Here is a 5467-nt window from a genome sequence, read left to right as displayed (position 1 = left end):
GGCGACCTCTCCAGACCCAGCTGTTCCTCCTGGCCACATCTACAGGCCCAAGTCCTGCCTCGCCACAGCGTCTTTTGATTCTGCCCCTGGCCAGCTCCTGGTGGCCTTGCCTTTGAAGGCCCAAAGCTTCCTCTAGTGGAGCTTTCCAGGCCTACCTTTTGCCTCCTGGTGGCCTTGACAGGCCCAGCTCCTGCCTGACAGTGGCCTCTCCAGGCCCAGTTCTGGCTTCCCTGCAGCCTCCCCAGGATCAGCTGTTGCCTGGCGGTGGCTTCCCCAGGCCAAGTTCCCGCCTGCCTCCTGGCTGCATCCACAGGTCCAGCTCTTCCCTCACATTGGCCCTTTGAGGTCCAGCTCATGCCTCTGTAGCCTCTCCAGGCCCAGCGCTGGCCTCACGCTGGCCTCTAGTGTAGGCCCATCCACCCTTACACTGGCCCAGCTGTATAAGCCCAGCTCATGCCTCTGACGGACTCTCCCGGGCCAGCTCCTGCTTCCTGGTGGCCTCTCCAGGCCCAGCTCCTGTCTGTGGTAGGCCCCTCCAGGCCCAGCCTCTGCCTCTCAGTGGACCCTCCAGGCCCAGCTCTTGGCCTCACTGTGGCCTCTCTCAGGCTCAGCTCCTGCCTTTTTGGCAGCCCGTATGTACAGGCCCAGCTGTGGCCTCCCAGTGGCCTCTTTAGGTCAAGCTGGTGCCTCCTGGTGGCCTTTCCAGGCCCAGCATTGGCTTTCTGGTATCCTCTCCAGGCCCAGAACATTTCCAAGTGAGCCTCTCTGGGCCCAGCTCTTCCTCCTGGCTGCGTCTACAGGCCCACCTCCTGTCTTACAAGCACATTTGGCCCAGCTCCTGCCCAGCTCCTGCCCAGCTCCTGGCAGCCTCTGTAGGCCACAGCCTTCCTCAAGTCAGGCTTTCTAGGCCCAGCTTCAGCCTCCTGGAAGCTCAGGTAGATCCAGCTCCTGCCCTCCGATGGCATCTCTAGGCCCCAAACTTCCTCAAGTCAGTTTCTCTCAGCCCAGCTCCGGCCTCCTCCCAGTGGCCTCGGCAGGCCTAAATGGCCCTGAAGTCAGCCTCTCCAGGCCCAGCTCCTGCCCTCCCAGAGGCATCTATGGGCACAAAACTTTCTGACGTGGGCCCTTCCAGGCCCAGCTCCTTCCTCCCTTCCAGCCTCTCCAGGCTCGGCTTCTGCCTCCCTCATGGCGGCCTCCCCAGGCCCAGCTCTTCTTCCTCGCTGGGTCTACAGGATCAACTCCTGCCTCACAACAACCACATTTGTCCAGCTCCTGCCCAGCTCCCAGCCGCCTCTGTAGACTTTAGTTTTTTCCAAGTTGGGTTTCCAAGGCCTTCCTTCGGCCACCGGCGGCCCAGACAAACCCAGCTCCTGCCTGACCACATCCTCTTCAGCACAGCTATTCCCTCTATGGGCCTTTTCTGGCCTCATTACTACCTGTTTTTCAGCCATTTTGGCAGGCCTTCCATTTGCCTCACAGTGGCCTCTTCAGCCCCATCCTCTGTGTCACGTCTGCCTCTCAAGATTCAGCTTTTTCTTCACAGCAGCCTTTCTTATACAAGCCTGTGCCTCACCATGGCCTCTCCAGGCTCATCTTCTGCCTCATGGTAGTTTTTTCTGCCCTGCACTTGCCTCACAGTGGCCTCTTCTGGATCCAGCTCTATAGGTCTTTGATTGTCAACAGCATCAGAAAGCCCAAAGCTTCCCTGCAGTGTGCCTTGGGAAAACACCTGTCTCTACTTTTAACCTTGAGAGTGTATTTTTGACAGATTTGTAGTAAATTTTGCCTGTGTCTTTTTACAATGATGTCTCTTTTATTTAGTGTCTCATGGTTTTTCTTGGGTTCAGAGGGGAATGGGCCTCTGGTTGGGCTGTTTGTCTTTGCCCTGGACATGGTAGCTTCTCATTTCATGTCTCCTTTTTTTATATTTTTTACAGTTAACTTTTTTGTTTTCCTTAGGGTCTTGCTCTGTCCCCCAGGCTGGAGTGTCGCCATGTGATCATACCTCCACTGATTTTCCCAAGTCAGCATCTTGAGTAGTGTAGACTACAGGCATCTGCCACCATCCCTGGCTAATTTCCGATTTTGAGAGGTTGGTTCTCACTCTGTTGCTTAGGCTGGTCTTAAACTTGTGGGCACAAGCAATCCTCTTGCCTGGGCCTCTTAATGTGCTGAGATTACAAACATGAGCCACCATCTGTGGCCTGTTGTTTGCTTGCCATGAAGTATTAAGAATTTACTTTTTGATTAATATACTATGATTATATACATTTGTAAATATATAGATATTTTAAAGTTTTCTGGGATACCAATTTTTCCTTTTTTTTTTTTTTTTTTTTTTTTTGAGGCAAGCTACTGCTTTGTCATTCAGGCTGAAGCACAGTGGTGTGACCTTGGCTCACTGCAACTTCTGCCTTCCTGGCTTAAGTCATCCTTCCGCCTCAGCCTCCTGAGTAGCTAGCACCCTAGATACAAGCCTCATGCCCATCTAATTTTTATATTTGTTGTAGAGACGGGGTCTCACCATGTTTCCCAGGCCAGTTTCAAACTCCTGGGCTCAAGTGATCCTCCCCCCTCAACCTCCCGCTGTGCTGGAATTACTAGTGTGAGCCACTACACCTGGCCTGCCATTCCCTTTTCATGGATCATTAAGAATTTATCTTTTAATCAGTATACTATAAATATATATGTAGATATGTGTGTATATATTTATGTGTATGTGTATATATTTTCATAGCATACACATACTCCCACATATACATTGTGAAAGGGAGATTTCTATATCTAGAAATTGATAAGCTCCTTCCAGCTTTTGAAACCACCCTTAGCACAAACACGAAAGAAGTACAAGGTATCATTATTGATGACCATGGACCAAGATGACCATGGGTCAATAGTACTTTGCACCTCAACCACCTTCCAGCAGAGCATCTCAAAGGGCTGGATATATCTGAATATCGTACCCTTTCACATAGATGAGGATGCTTTGTAATTATTACTTCTGTTGAGACCTCAATGTGACCCTCATCAGTGTGAAATCAGAAACTATTCCTGACCAAACCTGTTATTCAACATCCCAAATCATAGAGATGTTGAATAACAGGTTTGGTCAGGAAATAGTTATTGCATTTAGTTTGTCATGACAATCTCCTGGCCTAGGCAGATGGAATATTGCAGAAATGTGTGTGTGCGCGCGTGTGTGTGTGTGTGTGTGTGTGTGTGTGTGTGTGTGAACATTCTTGCACACAGATATGGGGGTAGAAGTAGGGGGTTGAATTTCATAAAACTGGAAGGGGGCAGGAGCCGCCAATGTTCCCCGCTCCCCGGCCCAGTCCCTATCCCGGCCTGACCGCATCCCCGCCCCTCGCTGCCCCGGGGCCGGGGCCGGGGCCGCGGCCGCTGGGCCACCACCGCCTTCTCGGCCCCTGCGCCCAGGCCCCATTCCAGGGGCCATGCGGCCTCGGCCCCGCGGGCGCCCGCCGCTCACCAGAGGAGATGGGGCTCCGCAATTGCACCTTCCTGATGCTGCTGCTCTTCTGCCTGTGCACCTTCCTCTCGCTGTCCTGGTATGTGGTGCTCAGCGGCAAGAAATGCGATGTTGTGGACTTTTACCAGCGGGAATTCCTAGCGCTGCGGGACCAGTGCACGCAGCTGAGCAGGAGAGCCTCAAGGGCTCCAAGGAGCTCAACCTGGTGCTGGATGAGATCACGAGGGCCATTCCGAGAGGCAGGCGCTGGGAGAGAGAGGGCAATCGCACCTGGGGCCGCCTAACAGAGAACGCCTATTGAAGCCTGGGAACGGCTCGCACCTGCAGGTGCTACACCTGCCCACCGTCTTCCACCACCTACCATACTTGCTGGCCGAGGAGAGCAGTCTGCAGCCCGCCGTGCGCGTGGGCCAGGGCTGCACCAGAGTGTCGGTGGTGATGGGCATCCCGAGCGAGAGGTGCACTCCTACCTGGCTGACACTGCACTCGCTCATCTCCAAGCTGAGCCCACAGGAGGAAGACTCAGCCATTGTAATGCTGACTACTGAGACTGACCCACAGTACACTTCAGCAGTGACAGAAAACATCAAGGCTTTGTTCCCCACCAAGATGCATTCTGGGCTCCTGCGGTCATCTCACCCTCTCCCCACTTCTACCCTGACTTCTCCCACCTCCTAGAGTCCTTTGGGGACCCCAAGGCAAGTCAGGTGGAGGACTAAACAGAACCTCAATTACTGCTTCCCCATGATGTATGCGCAGTCCAAAGGCATCTACTATGTGCAGCTGGAGGACGAAGTTGTGTCCAAGCCCAACTATCTGAACACCATGAACTTCGCACTGCAGCAGCCTTCAGAGGACTGGATGATCCTGGAGTTCTCCCAGCCGGGCTTCATTGGGAAGATGTTCAAGTCGCTAGAGCTGAGCCTGATTGTAGAATTCATCCTCGTGTTCTACCGGGACAAGCCATCGTCTGTCTCCTAGACCATATTCTGTGGGTGAAAGTCTGCAGCCCCGAGAAGGATGGGAAACTCTGTGACCAGCAGAAGGCCAACCTGCGAATCCGCTTCAAGCCGACCCTCTTCCAGCACGTGGGTACTCACTCCTCACTGGCTGGCAAGATCCAGAAACTGAAGGACAAGGACTTTGGAAAGCAGGCACTGCGGAAAGAGCATGTGAACCCACCAGCAGAGGTGAGCACAAGCCTGAAGGCATACCAGCACTTCACCCTGGAGAAAGCCTACCTGCGCCAGGACTTCTGGGCCTTCATCGCAGCCGCTGGGGACTTCATCCGCTTCCGCTTCTTCCAGCCCCTGCAACTGGAGCGGTTTTCCTTCCGCAGTGGGAACACTGAGCATCCAGAGGACAAGCTCTTCAACATGCCTGTAGAGCTGCTGCCTTTTGATAACCCTCAGTGGGAGAAGGAGGCCCTGCAGGAAGGCTGCGCTGCCACCCTCCAGTACCCTCGGAGCCCCGACGGCTACCTCCAGATCGCCTCCTTCTACAGGGGAGTGGCAGACGGAGAGGTGGACCCAGCCTTCGGCCCTCTGGAAGCTCTGCGCCTTTCCATCCAGACGGACTCCCCTGTGTGGGTGATTCTGAGCGAGATCTTCCTGAAAAAGGCCAACTAAGCCGAGGGCCTCTGAGGGTACCCTGTGACCAGCCCTGAAACCCACATTTCTGCGGGATGTCCTCACTGCCTTCCCCAGAGGGCCAGATATGGCCCTGACCGAAGCGTTCTGCCCAGCGCCAGGCTTGGGCCATCCTGGGGTCCGCTGCTGGCCCCGAGGCCCTAGGAGCTGGTGCTGTCCCCGCCCCACAGGCCTCGGAGGAGGCAGGTGGCCCCCACACTGTGCCTAGGCCGGGAACCTTTCGCACTCCCGCCTGCCCCAGCCAAGTCATTTTAGAAGAGCTTTTTCTTTTTCTTTTTCTTTTTTTTTTTTTTTTTTTTTTTGAGACGGAGTTTCGCTCTTGTTACCCAGG

General features: G+C 54.3%; 1 pseudogene across 1 annotated transcript; it reads left to right on the top strand.

The window, feature by feature from the left end:
• The first annotated feature begins 3495 nt into the window (after window positions 1-3495).
• Window positions 3496-5342, top strand: LOC108306743 (annotated as a pseudogene). The gene has a single exon (XR_001826261.2). The product of XR_001826261.2 is annotated as an alpha-1,3-mannosyl-glycoprotein 4-beta-N-acetylglucosaminyltransferase B-like (transcript).
• The last annotated feature ends 125 nt before the right edge of the window (window positions 5343-5467 follow it).

This window comes from Cebus imitator, unplaced genomic scaffold, assembly GCF_001604975.1.
Source record: "Cebus imitator isolate Cc_AM_T3 unplaced genomic scaffold, Cebus_imitator-1.0 Scaffold73, whole genome shotgun sequence".
NCBI lineage: Eukaryota > Metazoa > Chordata > Mammalia > Primates > Cebidae > Cebus > Cebus imitator.
Note: the sequence above shows the minus strand (reverse complement) of the source record. Positions and strands in the feature narration are given on the sequence as shown.